The sequence below is a fragment of the Bos taurus genome, chromosome 17 (assembly GCF_002263795.3).
Source record: "Bos taurus isolate L1 Dominette 01449 registration number 42190680 breed Hereford chromosome 17, ARS-UCD2.0, whole genome shotgun sequence".
Classification (NCBI taxonomy): Eukaryota; Metazoa; Chordata; class Mammalia; order Artiodactyla; family Bovidae; genus Bos; species Bos taurus.
Genome location: NC_037344.1, coordinates 6,722,104 through 6,745,146, shown reverse-complemented (window position 1 = coordinate 6,745,146; position 23,043 = coordinate 6,722,104). Strand labels below are relative to the sequence as shown.

General features: G+C 39.7%; 1 long non-coding RNA gene across 1 annotated transcript; it reads right to left on the bottom strand.

The window, feature by feature from the left end:
- Positions 1–267: 267 nt before the first annotated feature.
- Positions 268–22,976, bottom strand: LOC100336104 (uncharacterized). The gene is made up of 2 exons (XR_238015.5): positions 22,785–22,976; positions 268–566 (listed from the first exon to the last, which is right to left on the bottom strand). It is a non-coding gene; the product is annotated as an uncharacterized lncRNA (long non-coding RNA).
- Positions 22,977–23,043: the final 67 nt, after the last annotated feature.

The following is a 23,043-nucleotide window of genomic DNA, read 5'->3' as shown; positions in this document are numbered from 1 at the left end:
GTCAATGGAGTACTTGGCTGAAAGGAAGAGAATAGAAGTTTTTGACATAGACTAACCCTGACAAGACTGAGGTCTGCGTACCTGGAGAGTTTCTAAAAAATCTGGACCCATGTATATTCTCCAGAGCATTCTCTAACTATGCTGGAGAATGTGGGATGAGTTGAAGTGAGCATTTTACCAGCATTTGTGGAAAATCAGTGTTACCAAGTGGCACTTGGTGAACAGAATGTTTTAGCTGCTAATAATAAAACCCATTCACACTGTGACTAATACTGAAACAATTGGGAAATTTATTATATCATATAACAAGGAAGTTCATAGGGAGGGCAAGGTTGATAGATGCTGTTGCACAACAAGGTCATGAAGGATCCAAGGCTCCTCCAATCTTTACTCTCTCATCCTTCAGAGAACAGCTTCCTCCTTGGGCAAGAGACAGATGATAGCAAAAAACCTTGGCATCACAATCCAAACACGCCAGTATCCAGAGAAAGAAGACCACTCTTAGGGATGAGGAAGTGCTTCTAAGAACCCTGGCACAAGTGGTCACATTCCTAATTTGGAACCAACTGTGAAAAGAAAATAGAATTATAATAATTAGTTTAGACTGGTCATCTGAGGTGTATTAAACATCAGAGTCAACTATTTATACTAAGATTTTGCTTTTGTTGAGACTTCCTCAGTTTCCCCTTAAATTGTCTGTAAGTTATAATGTCATAATTATCGACTGATATCACAAAGGAGATACTGCATAATCTTTTTGCTCATCTGTTTCGGTAAAGAGCTTTTTTCCTTCTCCCATGCCATGAACCAGAACTGAGGTACTACTGTCCTTCTGTGATGACCTAGAAGGAAACAGGTATCTGAATACTTAGCTTGTAAATCAAACTTATAAAGTGATGAAAATGTCTGGGAGAGAAATAAATTCACACTACCTATGCCATGCACATGTGAACCAGTTTAATCACAGGTTAAGTCAGTATGATTAAGGTTTAGAATTAATGGGATAAGTACTTACTGTTGAACTCAAGGGAGTGGGGGTTGTGAGAGGAGACTGTGTGACCTGTCTTGATTCCAGAAAGACAGACAGTTCAATTATGCGATGACATTTATCTAGCATCACAATGAAGACTACAGGTTGAGGGGTGACGAGTAGCAATTGCAGGTTATGGGTTACAGTGTGCCTGTCCATCAGCAGGCCTGGGTTAACTGTGCCACGGACACAACAGGGGAGGGCCTATACCTTTCATTCTTAAAAGAAGTAAACAAGTTCAGGTCCTGCCAAAGATCACTATTTCCAGGCACCTAAACTCACTAGCAGATTTGTGTCTCCATTCCTGACAGGTCAGACAAAGGTGCTGACAGAGCTTGAACTATTAATTAGAGCAAAAATGCCTGGAAGCACCCAAAAGAGTTTTTATTTGGGGAGGTTACTTTTTACATGTGTTAAACGGGAGAATCTTTGAAATTCTAAAGTGAAAAAAAAATACAATGAAATATATGGACCTTGTCCATCAACAGAGGAAGGGATAAAGATGTGCTACATATATGTACAATGGAATATTACTCAGCCATAAAAAAGAACAAAATAATGTCATTTGCAGTGATATGGATGGACCCAAAGATTGTCACACTGAGTGACATTAGACAGAGAAAGACAAATGATACATTATATTGCTTATATGTGGAATATAAGATGATGGTACAAATGAGAACTTATTTATAAAACAGAAATAGTCACATATGTAGAATACAAACTTATAGTTACCAAGGGGGAGATGTGGGAAGGCATAAATTGGGATTGACATATATATATATATATATTGACATATATACTCTACTATTTATAAAATAGATGACTAATAAGAACTTACTGTATGGCACAAGGAACTCTATTCAGTACTCTCTAGTGAGCTGTATGGGAAAATAATCTAAAATAGAGCGAGTATGTGTACATATGTAACTGATTCACTCTGCTGTACAGCAAAACTAATCAACTACACGCCAATAAAACTGAATTAAGAATATATAAAGCCTCATTTTTCCCTTGGTAACTCTAATTGATTTCACTAGATACTTACAGCAGTGGTATTCAAACTTTTCTGATCATAATGCACAGTAAGAAATACATTTGATACGGTGACCCAACACCCACACATCACTTTATATTTTCTAAAACTGAAACAAAAACTCATAAAACAATAGTTAAACTTTCTAAGTCCATGCTAGTCCTACCCCATTTCATTTAAAAGCAAGTGCTGATTGACACTCACTAAATTGATTCCATGACCTACTAAAGGATCTGACTGGCAGTTTGACAAGCATTGTTCTAAGGTCAGTGGATAAGGAACCCCTGAGTCCCTTAACACAAATCACACCTCTGCTCCTCCATAACAGACAATGGTGGGAAGGAGATCACGGTGGGCAATGGTGAGAAGTGGCCGGCAGGGTGACTGAGTCCCCAGTTTCATTCTCCCTCTTAGCCTCTGGCCTAAGGAAGACAAAGCTCTTCTCTTAACTTCATGTGGCCTAGTTAATTTAAATAAGATTTTACCAGAGGCTGAGGGATGACAAGAGGAAAGTGAACAAGAATGAAATGAGCCTGGAAGATCTTTTGTTAAGATAAGACCCATTCATCTACAGCTTTGGTGGCTAGGCCTGGCTGCCTCCCAGTTGCAGAGGATATCCTCTTTTTCCCTTCCAGAAGGACCCTGAAATGAATTCTCAAGAAACAGAGTAACTCCCAGCCAAATACCTGAAGTTCCCCCTCCTGGCCCTCTAGGCTCTGGTTTCCTATTTCTCACCTCTTCTCTGACACTGAGCGCAGTAAAGACCCGCTCCTCAGCGGGGACCCGCACCCCTAATGTCAGCAGGATGACCTTGCCCTGTGACTTTATCCTTCTGAGTCAATAACACAAAAGCTTAACATCCTTGGAAGAGATGTACATAAAGAAGTCTTTTGCGAGTTCTCGAAGGACTGATTAAAATAAATACATTAAAATTTCCAGAAAGCAGGCACATTTACTCTGGCCCTTCTGAAAGAATACTGTGATAAACTCAGGTGGGATAGACACATCATTAGAGCAGCAAACACATCATGCTTCCCAAATTTACCTTTTTTTTTTCCTTCCTGAGAATACAGTCTTGTGAAGTCCAACTCACTGTACCTTAAAGGACCAGTTTCTTGTTCTCTCTGAATCCCAGTTTATTCATCCATAAGATGGGACTAAATAATACTCACGTTTGTCAAAAAGGATTACATGAGCTAACTAGATGACATGTATGATTCCTTTAGCTAATCATCAGTACATGGCAGCTGCTGCTTATCTTAGGCTGGTTGGCTATAGACTAAGAAAGCAAACACTGTAAACTTCCTGTTTAACAAAAGAAATCTTAGGTTGCCTGATACTTCCTGGTCTGATGTTTCCTTTGGGAAGCTTTCAATTTGCCTGTTATCTAGAAGGATCGTGGTAGTGTTCAGTTGCTTCAGTTGTGTCCGACTCTTTGCGACCCCGTGGACTACAGCCCGCCAGGCTCCTCCGTCCATGGGATTCTTCAGGCAAGAATACTGGAGTGGGTTGCCTGCCTACCTCCACGGGATCTTCCTGATGGGATCGAACCCACGTCTCCTGTGTCTCAGGCATTGGCAGGTGGGTTCTTTACCACTGAGCCCCCTGGGAAGCCCCATCTAGAAGGATACCACTATCTATATTCTGGTCTGCTCTCTCCTGCTATAATAGAAGTCTAATTGTAAGTGCAGTGGGTGTAAAAGAAAACAAAAGGGTAAACACAGGATTTCATATGTTTCTTTCTAGGAATAGAAAGAAAAATGCCCAGTTTAGTGCGCCTAGGGGCTGAGACCACTGCAAGAGGCCTGTGCCTCCACTCCCCCTCCAGCCTACCAAATTTGTATGCCAGATGGATTTCCTAGAGTTCTGATTGTGTCACTTCATTGCTCAATAAATGACCTTAGGTCCCCACAACCTACCAAAGAAACTTGGAGCCATATTATTTTGGTATTGAGTATAACTATATGAAGGAAAAGAGCCTAACTTGCTTTTGTTTTGTGAAATTAAATTCATGTTTTATTTTATGCGCGACAGGAAAAATTTAAGCATAATACACTGTCTTTGCCCTTTGGCCTCCTCCCTCCCCTCTACTGTGCATTGTGTCTGCATCATGCATCAACCACGGCCTCCCAGGAGCGAAATACCTGCTCAATCATAAAGAGCAACATTCTCCTGGCATCAACAATGTGACTCCTCAAATAAGAGCATTCATCCCTTCTTGATCTTGTAAGGGGTCACAATGACCGACCACTTTGTACCTGCAGAGCTGGATTGTGTAAACTGCCAATAATACATCATTAAATGTACAGCCTTCTGTCCAAAATAACCTGCATCACTGGGTTTGGACGTCTAATGAGTAGCACATTTCTCAGAGCTTTCTGAGAGGTTGTTCACGGGCGATAGTCCTCAAACTGGCTCGAATACAATTTTCCATTTCTTTCTTAAATCAACTAATAATTCACAATGTTTTTTAAACAATAAAATGTTTATTTTTGTTGTTGGAGTCAGTTTGCTTTTTTATATTTAAAAAGTTTTATTTCTTAAACAATGGTAGGAAAAGTGCTTTGTTTTTATCATTATCCTTGTGGTGAACTATATACAAAAAAATAATTTACCATTAGTTACATTTAGTGTATTCACAGTTTGTGCAACCATCACCACTATCTAGTTCCTGAATATCGTCATCATCCCGAAGAGAAATTCTGTACCCATTAAACAATTATTTCTTGTTTCTCCCTCCCCCCATTCCCAATCTTAGGGAATCCGTAATCTGTTTTATGTTTTTAGGACTTTGCCAACTCTGGTTATTTCAATAAATGAATCATAAAATATTTGGCATTTTGTGTCTGGATTCTTTCACTCAGCATAATATTTACAAAATTCCTCTATGTTGTAGCATGCACCATTCTTTTTTTTTTTTTACCATATGGATATACCTTAGATTATGGTATATCCATATGGTAAAATGGATATGGATATACTATTATATCCATATATACCATATGGATATACTAGTCTAATGACTATTAGTCATCTCTAATGACTATTGACGTCATTTAGTTTTGCATGTTCTTGTTGGTCGTTTGTATGTCTTCTTTGGAGAACTGTCTTCACAGATCCTTTGCCCATTTTTAATTGGGTTATCAGTCTTTCATTATTGAGTTGATAGAGTTTTCTATATATTCCAGATACAATACTCTTAGCAAATATGTGATTTGTAAATGTTTTCTCTCGTCTTGTGGATCATCTTTTCACTTTATTTACAGTTTCATTTGAAGCAGAAAAAAATTTAATTTTGATGAGGTCCAACTTATCTATTTTTCTTTTTTGCTCGTGCTTTTAGTGTTGCATCTAAGAATCAATTGTCAAACTTGAAGTCAAGAAGATTTACCTCTATTTTTTCTAATGCTTAATAAATTTAGCTATTAAATTTAGGTCTTTGATCCATTTTGAGTTAATTTTCGTACACAGTGTGAGATAAGGATCCAACTTCATTCTTTCACATATGGCTATTCAGTTGTCCCAGCATCATTTGCTGAAAAGACTATTCTTTTTCCATTGAATGGTCTTGGTACTCATTTTAAAAATAGGCTGACCATAAACACATGGGTTTATTTCAATTTAATTTACCCCTAAGTATTTTATTCTTTTTGATGTTATTATAAATAGAATTGTACCTTAATTTCATTTTCTGACAATTCATTGTTAATGTATAAAAATACATTTGAATTTTGTATATCAATCCTTCATCCTGCAATTTTATTGTACTAGTTTATAGTCTATATTTTTGGGTTTTTTTGGGGGGTGCTTTTCTTTTTTTATTTAATTCTTTGCATACAAGATCATGTCATCTGTGCATATGGTTTTACTTCTTCCTTTCCAATCTGAATTCCTTTCTTTTTCTTGCTTAATTCCTCTGTTAGAACCTCTAGATTAATGTTGACTAGAAGTAGCAAGAGTGGATATCCTTGTTTTATTTCTGATCTTAGAGGAAAATCATAGTCTTTCACCATTAAGTGTATTGTTGGCTGTAGGCTTTTCATAGGTGCTTTTTAATAGGTTGAAGAAGTTCCTTTTTATTTACTAGTTTGCTAAGTGTTTCTATCATGAAAGAATGTTGGATTTTGTTAATGCTCTTTCTGCTTCTACTGAGATGATCATGTGGTTTTTGCTTTTTTAAAAAACAAGTATAGATGATCCACTCCAGGATTCTTGCCTGGAAAATCCCATGGACAGACAAGTCTCGTAGGCTATGGTCCATGGGATTGCAAAGAGTCAGACAAGACTGACGTTACTTAGCATGCATGCACACAAAGTTGATTTACAATGTTAGTTTCAGGTGTACAGCAAAGTGATTCAGTTATAAACATATATGTAGATATCTACATTCTTTTAAAAATGATTTTCTATTATAGTTTTTTCTACAAGATATTGAATATATTGTACTTCCTTGTGCTATACAGTAAATGCTTATATATTATATATTGTATATATTGTAGTGTACATGCTAACCCCCTACTCCCAATTTATCCCTTTCCCCTCCTTCAAGAAACTCAATCGTGAATATTCATTGGAAGGACTGATGATGAAGCTGAGGCTCCAATACTTTGGCCACCTGATGCGAAGAGCCGATTCATCAGAGAAGACCCTGATGCTGGGAAAGATTAAGGGCAGGAGGAGAAGGGGACGACAGAGGATGAGAGGGTTGGATGCCGTCACCAACTCCAGGAGATGGTGAAGGACAGGGAAGCCCGGTATGCTGCAGTCCATGGGGTCTCAGAGTTGGACACGACTGAGCGACTGAACAACAACCTCTTTCCCTTTGGTAACCATGTTTGTTTTCTACGCCTGTGAGTCTGCTTCTATTTTGTAAATAAGTTCATTTGTACTATTTTTTATTCCGCAGGTATGTGATATCGTGTTTGTCATTCTCTGTCTTATTGGCTTAGTACAGTAATCTCTAGGTCCATCCATGTTGCTGTAAGTGGTATTTCATTCTTTTCTATGGCTCAGTGACATGCCGTTGTATATATGCACCACGTTCTTTATCGACTCATCTGTTAATGGACACTTAGGTTGCTTCCATCTCTTGGCTATTTTAAGTAGTGCTACTATGAACACTGCGAGTTTTTTCTCCCAGTGCATAGGTTGTTTTTTTTGTTTTGATTTTTCCTTTTAATTTTATTGATATGGTATATTACATTTATTGATTTTGAGAATTAAGCCAATCTCACATTCCTGAAATATATCCCATTTGGTCATGGTATATAATTCTTTTTATATGTTATTGGATTCAATTCTAGTATTTTGTTGAGGATTTCATTCATAAGAGATACTGGGTTTTAGTTTTCTCTTTGTAATAGCTTGTTTAGTTTTAGAATAGCTCTGTCAAGTCTTTTAAATCATGGTAATACTGGACACGATAGTATCGAATGAGCCCTATAGAGTGAGCCTGCAAGTGCTCCCTCAACTTCTATGTTTTGCAAGTGTTTGTGATGAACTGGTACTAATTCTTCTTTAAATGTTTGGTAGAATTCATCAGTGAAGCCACCTGGGGTATGGCTTTTCTTTGTGGGTATAAACAGAGGGAAAGGGGGCAGGGCACAACCTTTAAAAGAATGACATAGTCATGCTGCTGCTGCTAAGTCGCTTCAGTCGTGTCCAACTTTGTGTGACCCCCATAGACGGCAGCCCACCAGGCTCCCCCGTCCCTGGGATTCTCCAGGCAAGAACACTGGAGTGGATTGACATTTCCTTCTCCAATGCGTGAAAGTGAAAAGTGAAAGGGAAGTCGCTCAGTCGTGTCTGACTCTTTGTGACCCCATGGACTGCAGCCCACCAGGCTCCTCCATCCGTGGGATTTTCCAGCAAGAGTACTGGAGTGGGGTGCCATCATAGGATATGACAAAAACTGGTCAGAACCATCTAGGTCCAAGATGACAGAAGATTCCACTTCTAGTGAAACTTGAGCCTCATTATACACTCATTGCATTATACTCATTTACATTAGCATCTAAATGACACAGCCACCAGTGCCACGACAGTTCTGAAGCTAACCATAAAACGTCAAAAAGTGGGTGGTGGCCCCTGAGGTAGAATCAGTCTCCCACTCATTAGCCCATGAAATTACTCAGCCCATAAAAATTAACCACACCAAGACAGGGCCTCTCGCCTTCTGAGATGGCCCATATTCTGTGGGTGTGTTTCTCTCTAAATAAATCCACTTTGTCTCTCGTTGAATTCTGAGATAAGACATCAAGAAACTGAGCTTCATTAAGTCCTGAGAACAAGTGTGTGATCTCAATTAAAAGATTGTGGGTTCAAGTCTCAGTCTGAATTGCAGTTTCAGGTACTTTTTATTACCAATTCAATATGCTTATTATATGTCTCTTAAGATTACCTATTTCTTCTTGAGTTAGTTTTGGTAGTGTCTTTATAATAATCTCTGCATTTCTCCTGTTATCTAATTTATTTATTGGTATATAATTGTTCATAGTATTCATTTATAATCCTTTTTATTTCTGTAAGTCCAGCAAGAATATCCCCTATTTCATTTCTGATTCTAGTAATTTGAGTCTTTAAAAATTTTTTTCTTGGCCAGTCTAGCTAAAGATTTGCCAGTTTTGTTGATCTAGTCAAAGAACAACCTTTTGTTTCCATTTATTTTTTCTATTGTTTTTCTATTCTCTACTTCATTAATTTCCTCTCTAAGCTTCATTATTTTCTTCCTTGTTTGCCTAAGATTTAATTTGCTCCTGCTTTTCCAGTGTTTTAAGATAGAAGGTTAAGTTATAGATTAAAGAACTTTCTTTTAATTCAGGCATTTTAGGCTATAAATTACATTCTAAGTGCTGCTTTAGCTATATCCCATAAGTTTTGGTATGCTGCTTCATTTTCATTCATCTCAAAGTATTTTCTAATTTCACTTTGGCTTTCTTCTTTGACCCTTTGGGTACTTAGGAGTCTGTTTTTTAATTTACTTATGAATTTCCCCAGATTCTTTTTGTTACTTATTTCTAATTTCATTCTTTTGTGAAACAAAATTCACATTTTATGGCAAGACAAAAAAAATTTAAATAAAATTTTCTTTTCCTTTTTTCTCCTCTTTCCCCCTACTGTACATTGTGTATCTGTATTTGAATCAACCAACCCTTCCCCACTGGCAGAAATTCCCACTCAAACACTAAGAGCAACATTCTCTTAAGACAACTCCTTAAAGATAACATTCTTTCTTGATATGGGGCCACACTCAGATCTGGATTATGTAAAATGTCAGTAATACATCTTTTGATGTATAGCCCTCTGTCTCAGAACAATTCCTCTATAACTGTGTATTGACTTCTGATGGGCAGAACAGTCCTCAGAGCTTTCTGAGATACTCTTTTCTAGGTTATGATCCTCAAATCATGCTCAAATAAAAATTTCCATTTCTTTTCTTAGACTGATTTTTCTCGACACTTTGTTTGAGAACATATTTTGTATTATTTCTATCCTCTTAAATGTATTGAAGTTTACCTTATGGCTCAACATATGGTCTATCCTGGAGAATCTTCCATGTGTATTTGAGAGGACTGAATTCTGCTGCTGTTGGGTGGAGTGCTCTCTCTGTATCTATTAGGCCTAACTGGCTTATAGCATTGTTCAAGTCATCAATTTCTTTATTGGTCTTCTATCTAATTGTTCATTTTTGAAAATGGAGAAGTCTCCAATTATTATCGTAGAACTACTTTTCCCTTCATTTGTCAGTTTTTGCTTTATGTATTTTTGATGATCTGTTGCTGGATGCATGTATGTTTATAACTGTCATGGCTTCCTGATAGACTGACCCTTTTATCATTATGAAATATCCCTCTTCATCTCCAATAACATTTTAATAGACTTTGTCTATTTTGTCACATTAGTCATTTTAGTTTCTTTTGATGTTTGCATTACATATCCTTTTCTTTTCCTTTACTTTCTATTTATTTGTATTTTTGAATATAAAGTGTCTAGTTTTATAATAGCTTCTTCTGTAGACAATATATAGTTGAATCCCTTTTAAAAGTCCAGTTTGACAGTGTGTGCGTTTTGATTGGATCGGTTCATCCACTCACATGTCAGGTTACTGGACTGCATTTACATTTGTCATTTTTGTTTCCTATATGTCTCATGTGTTTTTTGTTCCTCTATTTTTTTAGTGCAAAAACACACAAAATGGACTGTATATGTTTCAAGTGGGGTAATCTTAGTTGTTCCCAGCTAGTATATGCTGGTTTTTTAACCCAATGTTCAATACAGTATTATTGATACTAGATGATGAATACAGTAGTCTGGCCCAGTGGTTCTTAAAATGCAGAGCAAGATCAGGATACGTAATTCCCAGCATCACATGGGAATTTGTTAGAGGGAAAAAGTTAATCTCTGTTATCAAACTTGGTTTTGAATCCCAGCTCTACATTTATAGCTGTGTGATTTGGGGGAACTCACTAAAGCATGTAGCCTTTTTTTCCTCATTAATAATCCTGTCTTACACTGTGGTCATGAAAGCTGTAAGAGACTAAGTGAGATAAGGACTGCTCCTGATTTTCTTTCTCACTGCAACAAAATAACAAAAGCTTCTACCTGTTTTCTCTGTATTTTCAGTGTAACTACCAGCAGTTTAAATTACTTAAACCAATTCTCATTTTAGCAATTATTGAGAGGGACAAATGCAGAAACAGGAATAGGAATAGAAAACATCAAGTTGTGTGGTAGGTTAGCAGAGAAAAAGAGAAATTCAGTCTGAACTCATCTCTCAAGTTGCCCAGAAAAATTAGGTGGCAGTTTAAATATCATTCTGGATGCTGATATATGCTCAAGGTCTGAAATTATAGCAATTAAAAAAACTCACTATTTCTCTGCATTTTTAATTTTACTGAGAGCACAGCAATAATTCTGTAAGGTAGACTAGGCAGGCATTATTATCTCCATTTTGCAGGGACCTAAATCTCAGAAGGATTAAGTGACTTTTGGTGGGAAAGCTGGGACTGAAGCCAAGTCGGTTAATTGCAAAGTACACTTATCACAGTACTTGAGAAGCTCTCAAAATAAAGGTCATATGGAAAGGATAAAGGTCATGCTATGTATCTCAACAATACTAGTGAATGAATAAATATCTGATTTACAAGTAAAAATCTTGTTACGATGAACATCATCGTAGAGATCCTAGTTAAATGAATATCCATGTATTTGCAATACAGGAGTTGAGGGTAAGAAGTGTGTATGTGGATATTTGCTCTGATTAAAAGTTTGAACAAGAGGCATAATGTTTCTGCAGTCTTCATAATTTGCATTGACTATACACAGACTTTATGGCGGTACATACATTGTTCACTACACTATTTGAAGGTGTCACTGAGTAGAATCCATGTACAGATGAGGCCATGTGTAAGTTTATCAGACCACATTGCTCAATCTCCTTAGCATGCTAGACCATAAGACTCTTGAGGGCAGAGCCCTGTTTTTGAATGAATCATCATTCAAAATGAATAAATTTTGAATATCACTAATAAATGAATCAATACATGAGTCTGTGAGTGAATGTATTTCCTTTAAAATCATTCTTTGTTTACTCTTGTCAAAAGCACCTTTCTCTATTTCTGACTCTTTAGAGGTTAGAAACAGACCTATTCTCTCCTGCTGGCTGAAAATATTTCCACCTAATCACCTCATACTTGTCAGAATGGCCATCATTAAAAAATCAACAAATAACAAATGCTGGAGTAGGTGTGGAAAAGAGAACCCTCCTGCACTGTCGGTAGGAATATAAGTTGATGCAGCCACTATGCAGAACAGTATGGAGATTCCTCAAAAAATTAAAATATAATTACCATGTGATCCAGCAATCCCACTCCTGGGCATATACCAGGACAAAACTCTAATTCAGAAAGATACATGCAACCCTTGTCCAAAGCAGCGCTATTCACAATAGCCAAGACACAGAAACAACCTAGATGCCCGTTGACAGCATAATGGATAAAGAAGATGTGGTACATACATATAACAGAGTATGCATCATGAAAAGAATGAAATAATGCCAACTGCAGAAATAGAGATGGACCTAGAGATTATCATACTAAGCAAAGTAAGGCAGAAAGAGAAAGACAAATACCATGTGGTATCACTTATATGTGGGGACTAAAGGATGACACAAACGAACCTACGTATGACACAGAAAGAGACTCACAGACAGGGCACAAAGTTGTGGTTGCCAAGGGGGAGGGGCGTGGGGGTGATGGACTGAGAGCACAGGATTAGTAAATGCTAACTATTACATGCAGAATTGGATAAACAACAAGGTCCTACTATATATACTGTTTATCAATAAACCATAATGGAAAATAATATGGAAAAAGAATACATAGACATATGTATAACTCAACCACTTTGTGTACAGCAGAAATCAACACAACATTGCAAATCAATACACCTCAATAAAATAAATTTAAAACAAACACCCAAAAACACTAACAAAATATTTCCACCTAAGCCCAGACTAAATTTCTTCCAGAGCCTCTTTTCCCTCTACCACTGGTTTATCCCCTAAGTGACAGTTCAAAATGACTCTCAGTCATTCGGACCCTGTGTTGGGACCCTGAACTGCTCACCTAAATTTGCTTACCACCACTTTCATTATCTTACTCAGTTCTTATGAACCAAGTTTCTGATCAAAATCAGCCCTTTCAAGGCTCTTTCTGGTGCTCCCTGTTCCCAAGCGTTTTATTTCTTCAACACCTTTCATGCATTCATTATAGTGCTGCATATTTAAATAGAGTTATTAGTTAATTAGTCAGTTAAGCAAAAAAAAATAGTATTCTTATTTATGTTTGTAAATGTATTGCTAATAAATGCTGTTGGAAATAATTTCCCTTTCAGGGTGAAAGAATGAGGGAAATGGGAAAAAAGAATGTTTTTTGAAAATCTACTTTGTGTCAGTTACTTTCCATGCATTTAATTTTCAAAAATAAATTCAAGTAAGGCAGACAGAGACTAATTGTTCCTAAATATCCATCCTTCTCTTCTTTGAAAAATAACAGGATTTTTGGTAGGCACATGACTATACAGATAAGGCCTCCATTTCCCAGCCTCTCTTACAGGTAAGCACATCACAGTGATATGCAGAGCAGATACACAGAACTTGCAGATGGGGGAAATTCCCAGGTGACCCAGTGGTTAGGACGCTGCGCTCTCACTGCTGAGGGTCTGCATGGAACTAAGATCCTGCAAGCGGCACAGCGTGGCCAAAAAATAAAAAAGGACTTGTAGATGGTATTCTGCAAGGAAAGAAATATGCCTTCCTGTTTGCTTTTTCCTCTCCCTGCTGAACTACATGTTAACTTTCACCTTGGGCCACGTGGATGAAAGCACACATTATGGATGGCAGAATAATAAGATTAAGAAGGGAATGGCTACCCACTGCGGTATTCTTGCTGGGACACTTCTACGGACAGAGGAGCTTGGTGGGCTACAGTCCTCGGAGTCACAAAGAATCAGATGTGGCTGAGTGACTAACACTAAAACCACTGAGCCTGTGCATCGGCCCTGGACTGTATACAATGGGACTGCCGCATGAGCAACAAATAACTTCTACATTGCTTATGCCTATCAGCGAAGTCTCATTATAGTTTCTGAGTCAAGTTTTCGCTTAACACCTTGTACAACCTATGTGAGTGGCACTCCCTGGAGTTGTGCGACTTGGCAGTTTTGAACTCACCTTCCGACTAACAGAGTAAGGTGAAGACAAGCTCAGAAAGATTAAAAACTTCTCTGAAGTCAAACTTTTAAGTGATAAAGTGAGACTGAACTCAGATATACATGAGGCCAAGTTGTGACAACACTAGATTCTACCTTAGATTGTCACTCTGTGAAATGTTATCCAGAAGAAAAGTTCCACTGCCTATAGTAGATATACTGTTATATCTACTACTGTGGGCAAGCATCCCTTAGAAGAAAATGGAGTAGCCCTCAGAGTCAACAAAAGAGTCTGAAATGCAGTACTTGGGTGCAATCTCAAAAACGACAGAATGATCTTCATTTGTTTCCAAGGCAAACCATTCAATATCAGAGTAATCCAAGTCTATGCCCCAACCAGTAATGCTGAAGTAACTGAAGTTGAATGGTTCCAATAAGACCTATAAGACCTTCTAGAACTAACACCAAAAAGAGATGTCCTTTTCATCATAGGGGACTAGAATGCAAAAGTAGGAAGTCAAGAGATACCTGGAGTAAGAGGCAAATTTGGCCTTGGAGTACAGAATGAAGCAGGGTAAAGGCTAACTCTCTTGGCAAGAGTTTTGCCAAGAGAACGCATGGTCATAGCAAACACCCTCTTCCAACAACACAAGAGAAGACTCTACACATGGACATCATCACCATGGACATGGTCAACACTGAAATCAGATGATTATATTCTTTTCAGTCGAAGCTAGAGAAGCTCTATACAGTCAGCAAAAACAAGACCTGGAGCTGACTGTGGCTCAGATCATGAACTTCTTATTGCAAAATTCAGACTTAAACTGAAGAAAGCAGAGAACACCATTAGGCCATTCAGGTATGACCTAAATCAAATCCCTTATGATTATACAGTGGAAGTGAGAAATAGATTCAAGGGATTAGATCTGATAGAGTGCCTGATGAACTATGGACAGAGATTCATAACTGTACAGGAGGCAATGATCAAAACCATCCCCAAGAAAAAGAAATGCAAAAAGGTAAAATGTCCGTCTGAGGAGGCCTTACAAATAGCTGAGAAAAGAAGAGAAGCTAAAGACAAGGGAGAAAGGGAAAAATATACCCATTTGAATGCAGAGTTCCAAAGAGTAGCAAGGAGAGATAAGAAAGCCTTCCTCAGTGATCAATGCAAAGAAATAGAGGAAAACAATAGAATGGGAAAGACTAGAGATCTAGGAGATGGTGAAGGACAGGGAAGCCTGATGTGCTGCAGTCCATGGGGTTGCAGAGTCAGACACGACTAAGTGACTGAACAACAGCAACAAGTTATACTCTTACAGTGTAAGGGAAGTGGCTTCAATCCCCACTTAAAACCAGCAATAATGGCTGCACGGGTATCAGAAAAAAGTGAGTGTGCCAAGGACGTGTGCTGTTTTTGTGACAGCAATGGTAATAAGGAATCCAATTTGATTGTACGGCTGCAGCTCTGTAATGACGCTGCATCACTGTGTGCAGACTTCATGTCAGCTTTCCTTCCTAATTCTCTTGCTTCCCTCCCTGGACAAGCTCCTTCTTCCCATCTGTTCCCAAGAAACCACATGGCTGAGTGCGCTCCGAGGAGAGCAACACTTGACCTTTAATAAGGTTAAGGACAGGGAGGGGCTCAGTGAGTGCGCAGCTGAGAAAAAGACAGTAACTCTGACATTCATTTTGGAGAGAGAGACAAAAGGAGAGTTAACAGGTACTGAGTGTCTACTATGTGCCTGTGCTAGGCTTCCAATGTATACTGTGTCATTTAAACTTTTCAGTAACCACAGGATACAGGTATTGTTCCCACTTAATCAGTGAGAAAACAGACTCTAATACAAAGTCCCGTACCACGTGACAAAGCAATGGTTTGAAACCAGGTCTGGCTTCAAAATCCATGTTCTTCCAGTTATACCCTGAGGCCTTTAAACTTGTTAAAACTGTCTTTTCTTGTTTTCAAATAAGAAAACAAGGAGTGACTCCTTTCCCTGTTTTCTTGTTTGTCTCCTCTATGTAACTCTGAAGAGCATCTGGTTACCTTAAGAAATTTTCCAGGCCTTAATGTGTTTGACATGACCAATAAAATATTCTGCAGCACTCGGGGATTCAGCTGGTCTTCTGTCACAGGGCAATGAAAGGTGCCAGTTGGCAACAAGATAAGGAGCTTAAGCCAGAATGCAAATTAGCACACTACTTCCTCAAGAGACAACGCTCTACCATGGAAAAACACCCTCACCTGAACAGGGTGTTCAGCCACAGGATTGATTTCATTCTCTTTGCCAACTGATCATAGTTTGTTGACCTGTACTGTTCTGATCACTGTGCTTTGGGAGAAAATAGAGTGCATTTTCACAATTCCATTTGGAACACCTCTACAACGAGAACGCGTTACTCCATTTTCACTTTGTAAATAGGAAAAGAAAGAGAAAAGCTAAGTTTCAAAAGAAAATGCGTAGTCTGATATAAAGTAAAAATATTAATCAGGATTCATCGATTGAGTCATTCATCCATTCATTCAAGACTAATATACAAAGAGAGATATTTAGGAGTCTCTGCCTTCTTCCCAGGAGGGAATGAGGTAGTGAAAGTGTTAGTTGCTCAGCCATGTCCGACTCTTTGCGACAACATGGCTTGCCAGGCTTCTCACTTCATGGAATTCTCCAGGCAAGAATTCTGGAGTGGTTAGAAAGCACCAATTAAAAAAAATAATAATAATTACAGTGAAATGTGATTATCGCTGATTTCCTCTTTTTCTTCCCACATCAATTAATCACCATATTCTTTAGGCTCTCATCTTCAAAGCATAACCAGAATTTTCACTTCATCCTTCTACCCAGGACAACTGCACTCACTTAAGTCCAGAGGATGCCGCCTGCGTTTCAGTCCCCTTGAACAGAGTCCTGCCACCACAGCTCTCCACCCCGCGCACTGCCTCCTCTGTCTCCCTGCGCAGAGCTCCTGTCGTCTCCTCGAACAGCTCCTTGTTTCTACTCCTGCTTGCCACACAGCGCTCTCCACACAGCAGCCAGTGTCACTCTGCTACTCACAGGCCTCCGATGGTTTCTCACCCAAAACACAGGAAAACATCAGGTCCTTACTGGGCCTGCAAGCCCCACCTTATCTGAAGCAGGCAATGAGGTCATTTTCTCAATATGACAGGGGATAGGCTGAGTTGGGGACAGGAACAGCATTGTGAGCGACTGTAATAGTCACACATTGAGAGGAAGGGGAAGGGTTGTTGACAGGGAAAAGGGTTGTCGGGGGCCCAAGACTCAACTGAGATCATTGATTTCTCATAGTTCTAGTCTGAAATGTGCAGTTTTCTCTAACCACACCATGAGGGTAGGGTCATTGTAAGGGTACGGAAAAATGCACAGTACTTTCTGTTGCAACCCAAACTCTTCCAACACTTAAAACAACAAACATTTATTATTTCTCACGATTCTACGAGTCAGCTGGGTGGGTCTTCTGTTCTGGGCGAGCTCACTTGGACTACATGGTCTAGGATGGCCTTTTTAAAAAATACCTAATGGTTGGTAGCCAGGTTGTTCTGGAGAGACCTCAGCTGGGCCTTGTTATTTCCCCTTCAAATCATGGCTCCTCTCCAGCAGGCTAGATCAGGCTTCTTCAGGAAGTGAGCTCAGTGTTCTGAAGAGCAGAGAGAGTGAGCCCATGTGTGCAAGCATCTTTTAAGTCACTGCCCAACTTGCTAATGTCCCTTGATGAAAGCAAGTCACACTATCAAGCCCAGAGTTAGTGTGAGAGGGGACAACGCATGGTCATAGATAAAGGCAGGTTGGAAAAATGGGGGCAAATACTACCATGAAGGGTAAATTGCACACTGAAGTAGGTTTAGGGTTTTCTGGGCAGGGTCAGAGAAGGCTAAGGCTTCGAGGAAGTACAGAGTTTTGGTGAAAAAGTATGTTGTTCACATGAAACAACCATGAGCTGTAGCTGAAAAGAAAAGGAAATGAGATAGGGGTGTTTACAGACTGGGAGAAAATGATGTTACAACAATTCTGGAGATGGTCGGGGGAGATGTTCCCACACCAACAAAAAACTCTTGGCCACCAGCTGGTTATCCTAAATTTAACTTGATTCACAATTGGAAAGTAATGCTCAAAATTCTCCAAGCCAGGCTTCAGCAATACATGAACCGTGAACTTCCTGATGTTCAAGCTGGTTTTAGAAAAGGCAGGGGAACCAGAGACCAAACTGCCAACATCCGCTGGATCATCAAAAAAGCAAGAGAGTTCCAGAAAAACATCTATTTCTGCTTTATTGACTATGCCAAAGCCTTTGACTGTGTGGACCACAATAAACTGTGGAAAATTCTTAGAGATGGGAATACCAGACCACCTGACCTGCCTCTTGAGAAACCTATATGCAGGTCAGGAAGCATCAGTTAGAACTGGACATGGAACAACAGACTGGTTCCAAATAGGAAAAGGAGTATGTCAAGGCTGTATATTGTCACCCTGCTTATTTAACTTCTATGCAGAGTACATCATGAGAAATGCTGGACTGGAAGAAACACAAACTGGAATCAAGATTGCTGGGAGAAATATCAATAATCTCAGATATGCAGATGACACCACCCTTACGGCAGAAAGTGAAGAGGAACTAAAAAGCCTCTTGATGAAAGTGAAAGAGGAGAGTGAAAAAGTTGGCTTAAAGCTCAACATTCAGAAAACGAAGATCATGGCATCCGGTCCCATCACTTCATGGTAAATAGATGGGGAAATAGTGGAAACAGTGTCAGACTTTATTTTTGGGGGCTCCAAAATCACTGCAGATGGTGACTGTAGCCATGAAATTAAAAGATGCTTACTCCTTGGAAGGAAAAGTTATGACCAACCTAGATAGCATATTGAAAAGCAGAGACCTTACTTTGCCAACAAAGGTCCATCTAGTCAAGGCTATGGTTTTTCCTGTGGTCATGTATGGATGTGAGAGTTGGACTGTGAAGAAGGCTGAGCGCCGAAGAATTGATGCTTTTGAACTGTGGTGTTGGAGAAGACTCTTGAGAGTCCCTTGGACTGCAAGGAGATCCAACCAGTCCATTCTGAAGGAGATCAGCCCTGGGATTTCCTTGGAAGGAATGATGCTGAAGCTAAAACTCCAGTACTTTGGCCACCTCATGCGAAGAGTTGACTCACTGGAAAAGACTCTGATCCTGGGAGGGATTGGGGGCAGGAGGAGAAGGGGACGACAGAGGATGAGATGGCTGGATGGCATCACTGACTCGATGGACATGAGTCTGAGTGAACTCCGGGAGTTGGTGATGGACAGGGAGGCCTGGCGTGCTGCGATTCATGGGGTCGCAAAGAGTTGGACACGACTGAGAGACTGACCTGAACAACTGGAGAGGCTAACGGCTCAGTCTTACAAGACTCCCACCACCCTTCCGATGCCAATCACAATTACGTTCACTGGGTTTAAACCTGACATTCAAGATGTCCGAAAGAATAAGGAACAACAAAGTTATATAAATTAAACACATGAAGCACAATGTTATAAAGCAATGTAACCCCAATAAAAAATAGTTTAAAGAAGTGACATAGGGCTTCCCTGGTGCTCCAGAGGTTAAGAATCTGCCTTGCAATGCAAGGGACACCAGTGTGATCTCTGGCATGGGAAGATCCCACATGCCGCAGAGCAACTTATCCTGTGTACCACAACTACCGAGCCCGTGCCTAGGGCCTGTGCTCTGCAACAAGAGAAGCCACCTAAAGAGAAGCCTGCGCACCCTAAGGAAGAAGAGACCCCACTAACCACAACCAGAGAAAGTCCGGGGGCAGCAACAAAGACCCACCACAGCCGAAAAATAAAATAAATAAATAAATCTTTAAAATAAATGACATAAACTGAAAAAAGCACTTTTTATTTCAGAAATAAAGAACATAGCAATCAAACTTTAATCAAAATCACCGATGGATTTAACAGATTAGTCACAGACGGGAAGAGAGAAAAGCAGCAGTGATACCTTACTGTTGCGGTTCAGCCGCTAAGTCGTGTTCAACTCTTTGCAAACTCGTGGACTCCAGCCCAACAGTCTTCTGTCCTTCACTATCTCCCAGTTTGCTCAAACTCATATCTATTGAGTCAGTGATGCCATCCAACCATCTCGTCTTCTGTTGCCTTCTTCTCCTCCTGCCCTCAATCTTTCCCAGCACCAGGGTCTCTTTTCCAATGAGTCGGCTCTTTGCTTCTGGGGGCCAAAGTATTGGAGCTTCAGCACCAGTCCTTACAATGAAAATTCAGGATTTATTTCCTTTAGGATTGACTGATTTGAACTCCTTGCAGTCCAAAGGACTCTCAAGAGTCTTCTCCAGCACCAGAATTCAAAAATATCAATTCTTCAGTGCTCAGCCTTCTTTATGGCCCAATTCTTATATCCATACTAGTTGAGACTTTACTAGGTCTGCTATAGTGACAGCTTTTGTTCCATTTTATTCCATATGAATTTTGAAATTCCTATACAGTTGAGACCTAATAAACTGATTGACACCTCTCATGCTATCTTTTAATGGATATATTTTATTTAAAACTGATGATTGCACCATAAAAGACAACAGTGTTAGAGAAATACAATTTTTAAAAAGCTTTCATTACAAGGCAAAGTTGAGGACTGAAATTTGTACCTCTGACAAATCCCTCAGGTGCTGGTGTCTCCAGAATAAACTAGACGCAACTGACTTCATTAATGACTCCCCTGTGACTCTTGCACTCTTGGGCAGAAAGAGGAATCAGTCTAGGAAGAAAGCAAGTTCAATTTTTATTCTGACTTGGGGGTTGATAAAATTTTCCATTGGGAAATTTTTAAACCAGCAAAGTGCCACCTATGAAGTAAACTTAGTCAAGGCAACTGTCAAATATAGAATTAATGGTTTATTGGACTCAGTACCATATTTGGAAGGAATCACTGATTTCCACTGATCACTAGAAGTCTTGAATCTGTGATGAGACAAGAAAAATAAGGTCTGTAGAGTTTTTCATAAAGCTAATTTAGAATATGGGTTCTTTATGAATTTTTAGAGGGTTTTCTTTTTATTTGGAGGGTCAAAATATAATTTTCAAGTGAAATGAGGCTGATAGAAAAAGGCAGTTGTTTTTGGTTTTGTTTCATAGATTGGTGAAAATTTTAAATTGTTGTTATGTTGATTCCCCAAATTATTTTGAAAATCTAGATCGATCCTCAAAGTTCAAAAGACTGGGACCATCACCAATGTTGTCTATTATTATTTATTCATCCAACAAATATTATGAGGGCCCACTATGTGCTAAAAAATGGCCACAAATAAGAAAACGACTGCACTGCATGCCCTCCTGCTTACAGTAAGAAAGGGACACGTTTACCAGTAGTTACTAACAAGTTAAGTAGTGTTAGTTCTTCTGGGAACAGATGTGAGGGAAGACTTGTTGTCTGGGGAATTAATCTCTTAGTGAAAGAAGAAATGAACCTGAGCTGCTCGAAAATGAGGCTTCCCTGGTGGCTCAGGGGTAAAGAATCTACCTGCCACGAAGGAGAAGCGGGTCCCTGGGTTGGAAAGATCCCCTGGGGAAGGAAATGGCAACCCACTGCAGCATTCTTGCCATAGAGAGAGCATCCTGGCAGGCTACAGTGCATGGAGTCACAAAGAGCTGGACACGACTAAGTGACTGAGAACGTTCACATGCCTTGAAAATGCACAGGTATTTGATGAGGGAAAAGGAATGGAGGCAAGAGACACCTTACTACAAGGAAATTTAAAAAGTTCTAAATGTCCAGACCTGGGATATCCACTAAAGACTAAGGTGTGAGAATGAAAACAGAGGTAAGTCAAGATAAAAGAGGTTTTGTAGGTTCAGCTAAGGACATTTCTGGCCCTAACAATAAAGAACCCACTTGCCAATGCAGGAGACTTAAGAGATGTGGGTTTGATCCCTGGGTGGGGAAAAGCCCCTGGAGGAGGGCATAGCAACCCATTTCATTATTCTTGCCTGAAGAATCCCATGGACAGAGGAGCCTAGTGGGCTACAATCTACAGGGTCCTAAAGAGTCGGACACGACTGAATCGACTTAACACACCCACAAGGACTTTAAAAAAAATAACTGTGATAAAAACACAATGTAAAAGTTATCATTTTAACCATATTTAAATGTACAGTTCAGTAGTGTTAGGTATATTCATACTGTTGTGAACTAAGCCGGCTAGGATTGGAGATTTAGGAAGACTGTTTTAGAAAGTAAGGGTCACAGGAGGTAAAGGATGTAGGCTTTCAGAAGGGCTGAAAGGGATTAAAGGACTTGAAGGCTTGTGGGAGTGATGTGACTCCAGCCAGGTTTCTCGCTTGGTAGCAGAGATTTTTGCCAGAGGGGAACTCAGCATACCACTGGCTGAGTACCAAGTCTACATGGGCCAGTTTTTCAGGGACTCATTACACATTTGAAGCTAGTAGACCACATCTAGCCAGGAGGAATTTCCCTGCAACTGAAATAAACTTTTCCCGAAAAATCAAAGTATCTGGAAACAGTGCAACCATAGTCCCTCAGGAAAACAATGAGAAGTCACTCCACTGAAACAGAAACAAACAACTCCCCTCCCCCCCAAAAATAACCCATCGCCCCCAAAACACCTTTTTATCAATGTATTAGAAATTTACAGAAAAGTACACTAGTTAGTGTACAGCTTGATGGATGCTCACAAGGCGAACGTATTCCACTAACCAACCAGCAGCTTTCAACAACAAGCAAAACATAACCAGTATCTTCAATGTTACACTTATTTAATCTTAATCCTACGAGGTAGATCACACTATCGCCTCCATCTCAAATACAAGGAAGTACAGACAAGCCACAAGGCTAAATATTATTACTGAAACTAGCATAAGAACGTAGGACCTGCTGTCTAATCCCGAATCCCACAGGCTTGGGGTTTAAGAAGAAACAGGCTTGAAAGTGACACGGTGAGTTTAGCTTTGAACGACGCTGAGTGGGCGTCCGCTTCCAAGGAAACCTACTTCCGGACTTCAGAGCCTCGGGAACCATCATTACCAGGAGCCCGCACCTCAGATTACCAGCGCCGGCACTTCCGGAGCTCAGCCTCTCAACTAACGGCCGCGGCATTCTGCACAGCCTCCACACACATGAGGGCGCTGTCGCAGGCACAGTCGGACGCTTGCCTCTCTCTGTTGTCGCGATATTCTTGAGGCCGGAAGAGCGTAATGTCGAAGGTCACGTAGACAGCGCGTCCCGCCCCGCACGCCTAAGTTCTCGCGC